The following is a 13847-nucleotide window of genomic DNA, read 5'->3' as shown; positions in this document are numbered from 1 at the left end:
TCTTATTAGTTATCTATTTTATATATAGTAGTGTGTATATGTTAATCCCAATCTCCCAATTTATCCCTCCCCCCTGTGTTATCTTTGAATTAGCTATTCCCTCTGTTTGAAATGCTCTCCCCCGATCTTTGAATGACTGTATTTGTTGCTGCTGTTGTTGTTGTTGTTGTTTGGTCATTCAGAACTAAGCTTAAATGTCACCTCCCCTCCCGGAACTCTCAAGCTGTAAGCCACCTAGTTACTATCCCATTGGCGTGGAAGATATCATCAAGAGGACATGACCTCTGGTTGACCACAGACAGGCATTGGGAGGCTCCTTACCCCCTCCTCTGTCCTTGGAATAGATCCACCGTTCCCACAGGTGGAGCTGTTTTAAGGACGCAGCCTTGAAAGAGTAAGGTGTTGAGACCATATGGACTGAATACATGACTGAACCCCCTTAACGCCTCTATATAAACTTTTAAGATTCTGGCAGGTGGGTGCGGAGATCTACTCGCCTTTCAGCCACCCAAAACAAACCTTGGAAGTTCCCTTTCTCATTAAATCTGCCACCTACCAATGCGGAGTGATCTGCCTCTTTCTTCAGTTTCTCCTTGCCCTCCCTGTTCAGGGGCCAGTTTTTGAATCAACACAGTGCATGTTTGAATTCTCTGCATAGCACTTACAGGTCCATCATCTTTTTTCCAAACTTGGGGCCAGATATGCTTTGGAATTCAGAATTTTTTCAATTTTAGAAAGGAAGACATTGTACCCTATATTACATAACTCTATATACTGCATATACTCTATATTACATAACTACTTAGAGAGGTCTGGAGCATCACTTATAATTAAACATTAATTTCTAGAGTCAAAAGTATGAAAATTCACACTGAGTGAATTAAGACTACAAATAACCTCATGCTACTTCAGATCAGGTTTTGTCACCTAATGAGTTTGGGCTCCAAAGTATGAAAAAACAACCTATACTTTTCAGAACTTTTGGCAGTGTGGTATCGGGCCTCAAGGCTTTTGAGTCTTGTCTAACCTGGCCTTGTTTGTGTGTGTATTTGTGTTGTTCTCCCTGTGCTGGAAGGTAAACCCCATGGCAGCTGGGTCTTGTCCTGCTGGTTTACCTCTTGGCTACCTAATGCCAAGAACACTGCCTAGCGTGTACTAGACACTCAATACGAATGAAGGAATGAATCAATCAATCGATCAGCCAATCTTGGAAGAATTTGCTGGCCCAGCTTCATGATTCTTTCATCTGCTCAGCTCCAGGGACCTTCACCTCCTCTCTACTTTAACCACCTCTGTCTAAACTGCATTATTAACCTTGTCATGCCCTGGAATGACTCCCCCACATCTACACACCACTGTCTCTCACTCTGACCGTGTTCTCCCAGTCACCTCAGGTCTTCTCCTCTCCACCACTTCTTTTATCTCCTTGAACCCTGTTGATGTGTGGGCCTTTCTATTTTCTCCAGCCCAGCAGCCTCTTCCTACTTTTCTTCTGGACAGTGTAGACTCTCTCTCATTCCTCCTCTCTCTTTACCATTCTCACCAGTGCCCTCAACCCATTTACTCCTTGGCATTCTACCAATTCACCTCCTTGACTTTTCAACAAAGACTCTGAAGCCAGAGGTCTGGGTTTGAATCTCAGCTTCATCATTTACTAGCTGGATGACCTTGGGCAAGCTACTTTACTGTTGTGCCTCATTATCCTCTTCCATAAAATGGGTGTAATCAAAGCACCTTCCTTGTAGGGTTATTAGGAATAAATGAGTTAACAACTACATAAGGAAAAGAAAAAGGTACTTAGAACAGTACCTGGCCTTTAGGAAGAGCTATGTAAATGTTAGCTACTGTTACTCTTCGGAGCAGTGTCTCTTAGCCTTTTTTATGCTAAGAACACTTCGGGCAATCTGGTGAAGTCTAAGGAACCCCTTCCCAGAATAATGCATCCATGAGATAAATAAAGATTACAAAAGAAATACTATTACCAAAATAAGAAAGACATCTGTAATGTAGTTATATAAGTGCTTCTTTATTAATACGTTAAATACCAAACTCTATCAACAGGTCTAGTGACTACCATGATTTCAAATAGTGATGTAATTTTGAGAGATCTGCAACAACCATGATATGCTATGAAAATCTGATTTTTATTGGTGACAAAGCCACAGGTACTGCTAATACTACTGTAGTTTGTTAACCACATCCCCTGGAAGGACATGCTACATATCTGTTGGCGATAGTGAAAGTAAAGATGCAATTCCCACCCCCACCTCCAAGTCCATGGGCTCCTTGAATTCTCTCTACAGACTCTGAAAGGGCTGTGGACCCTGGGTTAAGAACTACTGCATTTAAAGCAAACAGAGGCTATTGGGTGAACACTTCCTCTCTTTTCACCTCCAACCTTGTCTCTACCCACACTCTCCTTTCCTTGGGTCTCAGAGAAGAGAGGTCCTGTTTGAGGCTTCCCTTCCCACTGGGCTCTGGATCCCAACCCCTCCCACTTCCTTGGGGATTTGTGCCATTGAGCATCCCCTCTCTTATTGTTCGCGCCTCTGTCTGAAGATAATTAGAAAATAGGGAACAGGACTTCCCTGGTGGTCCAGTGGTTAAGACTCCACGCTTCTACTGCAGGGGCACGGGTTCGATCCCTGGTCGGGGAGCTAAGATCCCACGTGCCACACCACTTGGCGCCGCCAAAAAAAAAAAAAAAAAAGGAACAGAGCAAACTCAACTTTTGCACACACTCATCAGTTAGGGTGCATGAGGGCCAGAGGTGAGCAAAGAGTCATGTCAGGGATACCAGAACCAGCAACATCCAGCATTACCCAGGGGGTATTAGCTCTACCAGGAGGTGAGCGAAGAACAAACGTGGTCTTCACTCCTGGGAGATAAAAACCACAGGATAACCCATTTAACCCTCGTGGGTGCCTGCAGTTATCCCTGCAAAGGCAGAGCTGCACTAGCTCCGACTCTGAGGTGACACTGGCAAATATAAAGGCCCCCAGCTGATGAGTATGGAGAGCATCTTAAGGTGTGCCTGTAATTTCTGAGTGAGTTGGAGCACAATTCAAATGAATGGTTTAAATTCTGAAGGAGTGTGTGGGATGTGAGAATGACTGTGATGTTTATCTGAGAGCATGCTGCGGACGCATGCTAGCTGAGTGTTTATCATTTGAATAAATGGGACTGATGTCTAAATGAGCCTGTTTGATGCCAACCTAAGGTCATGATGACTTTACCTTTGCCCAAATCAATGGTCATTGTTCAACCTTTGTGTAATCAGGACTTTCTGGCTGCTTCTGACATGGTTGATCACTTCCCCCTCCTAGAAACCACCCCTTGGCTTCCATGACACCTCACTTTCCTGGTTCCTCCTGCTTCTCTGCTTCTTCTTGCCTTCTGCCTGAGTTCCTCTTCTGGGGAGCTCATCCATCTCCTGGTTTCAATATTGCCTCTCTGCTGAAGACTTCCTAATCTCCAGGCTTACCTTCTCCACCGAATTTCAGAATGACATAGCCAATCATTTACTGGCCCCCTACACCAGATGTCCCTTAGGCACCTCCAACACATGTCCTAAACTAAACTCAGTCATTGCCTCCAACATCTGTTCTATCTCAGTTGTTAGCAATACCATCTTTCCAGACTCCAAAGCTGGACGCTGGGAATGATGCCCTCTTCACTCCCATCTAATCAATTGCCAAATCCTGTTGATCTAACTCCTACATACGTCTTAAATCTGGCACTTCCTCTCTCCCATCTTCCTACTATCACTATCCAAAATCTCTTGCCTGTTCTATTATAACTAGTGAGATTCCACTGTTGTCCCTCTTAAAAGGATCCTCCAAGAAGCCAGTAGAAACCTCTTCCTAAAACTAAAATTTTATTATGTTACCCCCTCCTTGCTTTAAACCCTTTGAGTGGTTCTCCCCCACTTTTAGGGCTCTCCGTAAGTTGCTGCATTCTGACTGTCTGACTTCAGCCTGTATAACACTATACTTTCCAGCAACGATGAGTGACTTGATACACCCCACAGTAGTGCTGCCAGATGAGGTACAAGATGCTCAGTAATAAAATTTGAATTTCACATAAACAACAAATAATTTTTTGCATAAGTATCTCCCATGCAATATTTGGGATATACTTATACTAATATTATTTGTTAATAATTAAAATTATTTGTTATTTATCTGAAATTCATATCTGAGTGGGAATCCTCTATTTTTAGTTGCTAAATATGGCACCCCTACCCCACAGATAACCTCCAGGATGGTGAGATATTCCTCTTCAGGCTCCCATGGCTCTCTATGCCCACCTCTGAACCAATACTTACCCTCCTGAGAGATCAGGGATGTATTCTGATCTCTTTATCCTTCATTTGCCATACAGGGTCTGGCGCAGAACAGACGGCAGTTTGCTGAGTGAATGAATGCATATGTGTGACATCTCAATAAACCTGCATCATTTGGTGGAATCGATGTGTTGTGATCAGTACACAGCGTCAGTTCCACTTGTAGCTACCTTCCCTTCACAGACGTGGAAGAATTACCTCATGGTTTACATATACACCCAGCAGGCGAGCTGGGAGTCATCTGCAGGCTTAGTGAAGCCATTACATGACCAGTTGGGTTTGTTTTTTGTTTGTTCGTTTGGAGGGGAGGAGTGGGAGGGAGACAACAGTATTCTGGCAATATGGAGGTCGAGGAAGGCAAAGAGGACGGGAGGAAGTGGGGAAGGAAAGGAAAGGGATGTGGACAGTCGGTGGGAAGGAAGGAAAGCTAGCAGGTACGCAATGAAGGCGGAGAACCAGGAGCCAGCTGGCGCCGGTGCGAGCAGTGACAGCCACCGCCCTCAGGGGGCGGGAGCCGGGAGGAGCGAGGCCCCGGCAATGCGGGTGGAAGCATTCTTTTCCCTCCGGGCTCCTCATCACCCCTCCTCCAGGCGGCGCGGAACACCGCCGCCCCGCTCCTGGTCAGAGGCGGACACAGGGGCTGGCCCTCTCGGGGCCTCCCAGCTCTCCAGCCAAGGACTTAGACTAGTTTCTCCAACAACTCTGCCGGCTCCCAAATCCCCTCTGCGCCCGCCCGGGTCGAGTTGGGAAAGACTCGGAACAGAATAAATGGGTGTGAGGGAGATGAGTCAGCCCGGGCGGGCGGCAGTGCCAGTGAAACCCCCGCCAGTGTGACTGGGCGACACCCAGAAGTGGGGGGCCCGCGGGGGCAGGGGTACCTATTAAGGGTGCGAGGCTTTAGAGGCCCTGTCTGTGATAAGTCTTGACCATGCAGCCACTGAAGAGGCAGCTGGCGGCTGTGGGTCCTGGGTCGAGTCTTCGTCTTCTTCCGGCCTCAGTTTCCTCCGCAATCAAGTGGGAATACAATACTCGCTTTATCCTAGTGTATCATGTCTGGTATAAAAGTTGGTCAGTCAGTAGTAACTGTCGTGCTTAGTGCTTATGCCCTCCACCCTAGGCCACCTGCGCCATGTGAGACTGTCCCATTGGCGGGGATATGGGACACAATGGGGGAGAGCCTGATCCGTTGGCACAGGTAGCCCAAAGGTGGCTCAGTCCCTCAAAGAGATTGGCGAAGGGGCTCGTTAGGAGGGAACCCAAAGAGTCCAGCGAAGGGGATCGGTAGGGGGCAAGTTCCCCTTTTATTTCCGACACTCCCAGGTGGGGAAGAAGAGTCGCCTGCTCTGGAACTAAGTATTGGATGGCGATGTACAGGCTGCACACACTCTAAGCAAGTCAACAGGTTCAATATGCTTGTTACTCACTCATTCTTTTTCTTTATTAGAGGGGTTGCTAGCTAAACGGAAGGATTCACACTAAGATTCCAATACGGGGCTGTCCTATAGTCCTGACTGGGTGTGGGAAGACCGGACCCAGGGAGAGGAAGGAGGGCGGCAGAGGGCTCGGAGATGGACAAGTATAGCTTCGCCACCACCCACCCACTCAGCCCATCTTCCGTTCTGGAGTGGTGCACAGCATCTGCGCATGCGCCATCCCCTGGCCCACCAGCTGGGTCGAGCTGGCCTCCGTGGAGGTGCTGTCCGCGCATGCGCAGCCCGCTGTGTTGCGCTGCTAGTGGGGTCGGAGAGCCCTTTGAGGAGCTGGAGGTGCGATTGAGGGGAGGATTGCGGCCCAACTCATAGGGCGTGGCTGTTAGGAGATGTGGACAAAGCGGAGTGTGACAGCGACAGGTCACAGAGAGAGGAGGAGAAGTGCGGCCGCTCGGGGCGGTTTAGGCAGGCGCAGAGCCCTTAAGACAGGCACTAGTGGTTGCTCCTTTCTCCCGGATTGCAATTTGCGGGCCCCTGGGGAGGCAGAAAACCAGAAGACGGAGGGGGATGGGTGTGTTAGACCCAGAGGAAAGCCCTCTCGATCCCGTCCTCACATCTCCATGCCCTAGAAGGGACTCAATCTTAGGTCCAGTGGACCCCTGATCATCCCCCCGAAGAAAAGCTAAATTTGGACAGTAACCACGCTGGACCCCACCCCCAGTCTTTCGGTCAATTCCAGGGGCTCACACCACCCTCTGGGGGACTCTTGAGCCGAAAAGGGGGTAGGGCAGGGTTGAAAGAATTGCTGTGGAGTCGTCTCTGTGGCATAGGAAAACTGCTGCTTCCTCACTGGCCACTGAGGTCGAGGAAGATCCCAGACATGACCAGCCAGTGCCCAGAGGAGTGACTTCAGAACACCGATCAGGCAGTGAAGACTGAAGGAGATGTGAACTGGCCCAGTGGGAGACTGGATTAATGACTCTGACTTCTGACCCCCCAGACCCCTGTAAGGAAAGGGAAGGAAGCCTTTGGCTGCTCCGGCTGCAGGTGTGAAGTCACCGAGGCTCCAGGGACCTTGAAGCCTGATGCTTCTTATGAATGGGGATCCCTAGGCCCAGTCCCACTATTTAACACTTATATATGATGTTATATATGACGTTGTCGTGAGGACTAACAAAGTAAATACACTCAAAGTGAGTGTATTTACTTTGTTAGTCCTCATGACAACGCTTTGAGGTAGGGATTACAATCATCCCCAGTTTACAGATAAAGAAAGTGAGTGCTGAGAAGTTAAACCACTTTCCAAAGTCACATAAGTCTCAAGGCAGTCTGGCTCCAGAGTCTGCACTCCTAAGAGCACATGCTATAGGCTCTGGGTAAGAGGCCAGATAAGAGAGACCCAGTAAAAGGTCAAGCTTGGAACTCATTTCCTGAGCACCTTCTCTCACACTATTGTGTGTCTCTCACACCATTTCAGTCTTCCCAACAATCCTGTGAAGAAGGAATTGCTTGGTAACAGAGAAAAAGAGAGGTTCTGCCCTAGATTACACAGATAGTAGTTGGACCAAGTTGATGAAGCAACTTTTTTTTAAATAAAACACCTTTTCATTTATTTATTTATTTACATATTTTTTTACATATTTTTGGTTGCATTGGGTCTTTGTTGCTGTGTGTGGGCTTTCTCTAGTTGCGTCAAGCGGGGGCGACTCTTTGTTGTGGTGCGCGGGCTTCTCATTGCAGTGGCTTCTCTTGTGGAGCATGGGCTCTGGGCACGCGGGCTTCAGTAGTTGTGGCATGTGGGCTCAGTAGTTGTGGCTCACAGGCTTAGTTGCTCCATGGCATGTGGGATCTTCCTGGACCAGGGATCAAACCCGTGTCCCCTGAAATGGCAGGCAGATTCTTTCTTTCTTTCTTTAATTAATTAATTAACTTATGGCTGTGTTGGGTCTTCATTGCTGTGCGCGGGCTTTCTTCCAGTTGCAGCAAGCGGAGGCTACTCTTTGTTGCAGTGCACAGGCTTCTCGTGGTGGCTTCTCTTGTTGCGGAGCACGGGCTGCTTGGGCTTCAGTAGTTGTGGCACGTGGGCTCAGTAGTTGTGGCTCACGGGCTTAGTTGCTCCACGGCACGTGGGATCTTCCTGGACCAGGGCTCAAACCTGTGTCCGCTGCATTGGCAGGCAGATTCTTAACCACTGCACCACCAGGGAAGTCCTGATGAAGCAACTTGATTCAGGTAACAAGTTAACCAAGACAAATGATGAGACTAAAATCTAGGTCTCCTGTCTCACAATCTTGGGGTCTGTATGGTCAGACCACTGAAGATGGCTGTTCTCTTGCTCTCTGTGCGTTCCCTGCTCGACCAGTGCCTGCTTCACCTATCCCCTACTCACATGACTGACCTTCCTACATATTTGCCCCAGGCCCCAGCTACTGACGAATGTTCTTATCAGTGGGGCAATGAGGGGCATGCTCCTCTGCTAGTTTCCCTGGTAACTGATGAGCCAAGCTGACGTCAATTCCCCCTATAACTGGCAATCTCCCCTTCCCCCGGAGCAAAGATTGCAGCTATGTCCTGTCCGCCATAGCTATGTCCTGCCCGCCATCCGCAGCACACGGTGGGATGTCACTCCAGGACCTTGCTTCAGACATGTAAGATCCCCCCATCCATTAAACCAGTGATGTCTCTGTCTCAGACTCTGGGCTCTTTCTTCAGTCTTGAAGCTGGGCAAGCACAGGGCTTATAGGCCTGCGGGGTGCAGCCCAACAGGGTCTTTTTACTATATGCATTTTAACAAACATTTATTTGTTCATTCAGCAAATGTTTGTTCTGCCTGTCATTCTTGGAGACACTTAGGATTCAGCAGTGAACAAAACAGACGTGGTCTCTGTCCCTGAGTTTCTGAGAGAGGGTGACGGTGGAGAGTGTCAAAGATCAACAAAGCTGGACTTTAGTTAAAGCAGTGAAAACAGATTTTGTTCAGTAACTACTGACAGTAGCGGAAAGAGCTGAGCTCCGTTCCAATTTGTGCAGGGTGTTTTAAAGGGAGAATGAGAGAGGAGGGAGGAGGAGCAAGCAGGGGCTCAAGTAGAGTGAGGGAAGTGAAAAATTACAGAAAGCAAGTAAGAGGGTTGGTCAGTGTAAGAGCAATTATGTTGCTCAAAAACTAGGTTCGCCTCTTGGTGGATGTCAAGCCAAAAGATACAACCAAGTCAAAGAGCAGGAGAAGGAAGGATTTATTACTTGCAGCAAATAAGGAGAACACTGGGGATTTTTCCCAAAGCGGTATCTCCCCGAACAGCAAAAATGGGGAAGTTTTAAGCTAAGGGTGCATGCATATTCATGAAGGGGATTGGGCGGTGTATGCATATACATGGAGGGGCTTGAGCAGAGGAGAATTCAGCATAGAATTGGGGCAAAGGTCGTCAGGGTCCAAGCTGTAGTTGAAGTCATGACTTCAGCAAAGTTCAGCATCATCATCCTTTAGGTTCCAGTTGATCTGGTGGTTGAGCACTCGAAGGGGGTTTGAATTCTGCAAAACAGCTCAAGAAAGTACTTCAGGCTAATCTTTACGCTTGAAACAGAACTGGGAGTCCACGACTGATTTATTATCTTTGCTATTATTACTTCTCTTGCCTGACAACAGTTTGTTCTTTTGTTCCCTTAAGATCATTATTACTGAAACTTGTTCAAGGGCAAGCATTGTGGCTAGGCTTAGATCACAAAATGGTTTAGGCCTAAAATGGCTTCTCTCTTTTTTTAATTGAAGTATAGTTGATTTACAATGTTGTGTTAGTTTCCGGTGTACAGCAAAGTGATTCAGTTATACATACATATATATTTTTTCATATTCTTTTCCATTATGGTTTCTCACAGGATATTGAATATAGTTCCCTGTGCTCTACAGTAGGACCTTGTTGTTGATCCATTCTGCATATAATGCTTTGCATCTGCTAACTCCAAACTCCCAATCCATTCCTCCCCCACCACCTCTCCCCCTTGGCAACCACGAGTCTGTTCTCTATGTCTGTGATTCCGTTTCTGTTTCGTAGGTAAGTTCATTTGTGTCATATTTTAGATTCCACATATAAGTGATAGCATATGGTATTTGTCTTTCTCTCTCTCTCTCTCTCTTTTTTTTTTTTTTGGCATGCTGCATGGCTCAAGGGATCTTAATTCCCCGGCTAGGGATTGAAACTGGGCCCTCGGCAGTGAAAGTGCCAGTCCTAACCACTGGACTGCCAGGGAATTCCCTGTCTTTCTCTTTCTTGATTTACTTCACTTAGTATGATAATCTCTAGGTCCATCCATGTTGCTGCAAATGGCATTATTTCATTCTTTTTATGGCTGCGTAATATTCCATTGCATACATGTACCACATCTTTTTTGTCCATTCATCTGTTGATGGACATTTATGTTGCTTCCATGTCTTGGCAATAGTAAATAGTGCTGCTGTTTCTCTGAATATATGTCCAGGAGTGGGATTACTGGATCATATGGCATCTCTTTTTAGTTTTTGTTTTTTACGAGTGAAAGCAGATTTATTCAGGGAAATACATACTCCATAGACAGAGTAGGCCATCTCAGAAGGCAAGAGCTCATTTTAGTTTTTTAAGGAACCTCCATACTTTCAATAGTGGCTGCACAAATTTACATTCCCACCAGCAGTGTAAGAGGGTTCCCGGGCTTCCCTGGTGGTGCAGTGGTTGAGAGTCCGCCTGCCGATGCAGGGAACGTGGGTTCGTGCCCCGGTCCGGGAGGATCCCACATGCCGCGGAGCGGCTGGGCCCGTGGGCCATGGCCGCTGAGCCTGCGCGTCCGGAGCCTGTGCTCCGCAACGGGAGAGGCCACAACAGTGAGAGGCCCGCATATCACAAAAAAAAAAAAAAAAAGAATAAGAGGGTTCCCTTTTCTCCACCCTCTTCAGCATTTGTTATCTGTAGACCTTTTTTTTTAACATCTTTATTTGAGTATAACTGTTTTACAATAGTGTGTTAGTTTCTCTTTTACAACAAAGTGAATCAGTTATACATATACATATGTTCCCATATCTCTTCCCTCTTGCATCACCCTCCCTCCCACCCTCCCTATCCCACCCCTCTAGGTGGTCACAAAGCACAGAGGTAATCTCCCTGTGCTATGCGGCAGCTTCCCACTAGCTATCTAATTTACATTTGGTAGTGTGTATATGTCCCTGCCACTCTCTCACATCATCACCGCTTACCCTTCCCCCTCCCCATATCCTCAAGTCCATGCTCTAGTAGGTCTGTGTTTTATTCCCATCCTACCACTAATCTCTTCATGACATTTTTTAATTTTAGATTCCATATATATGTGTTAGCATACGGTATTTGTTTTTATCCTTCTGACTTACTTCACTCTGTATGACAGACTCCAGGTCTATCCACCTCATTACAAATAACTCAGTTTCATTTCTTTTTATGGCTGAGTAATATTCCATTGTATATATGTGCCACATCTTCCTTATCCATTCGGATAGATCATATCTTGGGTCACAAATCTAGCCTTGGCAAATTTAAGAAAATTGAAATCGTATCAAGTATCTTTTCTGACCACAACGCTATGAGACTAGATATCAACTACAGGAAAAGATCTGTAAAAAATACAAACACATGGAGGCTAAACAATACACTACTTAATAACGAAGTGATCACTGAAGAAATCAAAGAGGAAATCAAAAAGTACTTAGAAACAAATGACAATGGAGACACGACGACCCAAAACCTATGGGATACAGCAAAAGCAGTTCTAAGAGGGAAGTTTATAGCAATACAATCATACCTTAAGAAGCATCTCGAATAAACAACCTAACTTTGCACCTAAAGCAATTAGAGAAGGAAGAACAAAAAAACCCCCAAATTTAGCAGAAGGAAAGAAATCATAAAGATCAGATCAGAAATAAATGAAAAAGAAATGAAGGAAACAATAGCAAAGATCAATAAAAGTAAAAGCTGGTTATTTGTAGACCTTTTAACAATGGCCATTCTGACTGGTGTGATAAAGTGGCTTCTTTTTTTAAATAGTTTTTTATTTTTATTATTTATTTGTTTATTTATTTATTTTGGATGCGTTCGGTCTTCGTTGCTGTGCACGGGCTTTCTCCAGTTGAGAAAATGTATTTTATTTTAAAAATGTTTATATCTTTCTGTTGTATAGTTATTTTATTATCTTCTTTTTCAAGTGTGCAGAAAAGTAGAGAATAGTATAAAACACCCCCAATGTTTTTTAACATCTTTATTGCAGTATAATTGCTTTACAATGGTGTGTTAGTTTCTGCTGTATAACAAAGTGAATCAGCTATACATTACGTATACATATATCCCCATATCCCCTCCCTCTTGCATCTCCCTCCCACCCTCCCTATCCCACCCCTCTAGGTGGTCACAAAGCACTGAGCTGATCTCCCTGTGCTATGTGGCTGCTTCCCACTAGCTATTTTACATTTGGTAGAAAACACCCCCAGTTTTATCAAACCTTCACATTTTGTCATAGTTACTTCAGATTTGGCTTTTCATTTTCTATTTATTTAATTTTATTATTTTTCCTTTTGGCCGCGCCCCTCGGCTTGCGTGATCTCAGTTCCCCGACCAGGGATTGAACGGCAGTGAAAGCGCCGAATCCTAACCACTGGACCGCCAGGGAACTCCCCAGATTTGGTTTTTTAAAGAGAGCATTAACAGTACAGTTGAATCCCCCTTGGCAATTCCCCAGGCGCATCCCCTTCCTCCCCCAGTGACCACTGTCCTGAATTTGGAATTTTTCATGTCCATGCATGTCTCATTATTTTGCAAATATGATACAGTCTTTCTTTCTTTCTTTTTTTTTTTTTGGCTGCACTGCGCAGCTTGTAGGATCTTAGTTCCCCGAACAGGGATCGAACCTGTGCCCCCTGTAGTGGAAGCTCAGAATCCTAACCACTAGATCACCAGAGAGTTCCTGATATAGTCTTGTTTCGCATGAGTGGTATTAACACTGTGTGGCCCCTATGCTGGTCGTGCAGCTCTAGATAGTCCCTACATCTCCACAGAGCTCTCCAGCACCCAAAGAACTTTAGGATCCAATATCTCCTGTGCTCCTCACACAAGACTCTTAAGAAGGCAGAACAAGTGTTATGATCCCCCATTCGACTCAAGAGTAAACAAAGATCCAGAGTGAAGGGCCAAGACCACAAAGGAGCAGAGGTCCAGGCTCGCTGCAGGCTTTCCCAGCTCAGTGTGGTTTCCACTACTCAGTTGCCATGCGGGTGGTATCAACGCAATAAGTATGAACGACTGGAGAACAAACCAGTGAGAGGGAGCGGAGAGGAGCATGGAGAAGGAAGGAAGCGTGGTAGGAAGGAGGAAAAAAATTAAAGGGCAGAGCCGGTGGCGGGAGCTGTATGGCTTTAAATCTACCAGTGGCTCTCATCCTTGACCACTCTTTGGGATCGCCTGGGGAGCTTCAAGAAACACTGATGCTTGGGACTCTCCCCCTGAGATTCTAATGAAACCGGCCTGCCAGGCCTCCTGAGCAGCAGGATGTTGAAAAGCTCCCCAGCTGATTTTTTAATGTATAGCCTAGGTGAGGACAATTGACCAAGCAAAGCAATTTGTCAGGCAGTGAATTAGTTGAGGGGGTGGTACTGAAAGGCTGGCTTGTTAAACTTAATAAGATCTTAGACCTCAAAACCTGGCTTGATAATACAATGTAAATAAGGTATTGAGATCTTAGCCCTAGAGTCTATGGACAGAAATGGGCTAAAATGAAATTGGTGATATAAACTGGTTTCCTCAGTGATGTTCATACTAGTCTTAGATTATTTTGTTCAGTTATCAGGGCTTTAACTTGAAGGGAAGACCAGCAGTTTTCAGAATGAATACCAGTAAACCCCCACAGAGTAATAGAATTCGTCAAACATTCTCCAAGTACTTCCTTTGTGCAGGGTCTGTGCTATAGGGAAGTAAGAGAGATGGAAAAATCACAATCCTTGCCCTCCAGAAGCTCAGACTAACTGGCAACCCAGACAAATATACGACAATTAACACAATGTGCTGAGTGTTAGAAATAAGTCCAAA

The sequence above is a fragment of the Kogia breviceps genome, chromosome X (assembly GCF_026419965.1).
Source record: "Kogia breviceps isolate mKogBre1 chromosome X, mKogBre1 haplotype 1, whole genome shotgun sequence".
In the NCBI taxonomy this organism is placed as follows: Eukaryota; Metazoa; Chordata; class Mammalia; order Artiodactyla; family Physeteridae; genus Kogia; species Kogia breviceps.
This window is presented reverse-complemented; position numbering follows the sequence as displayed.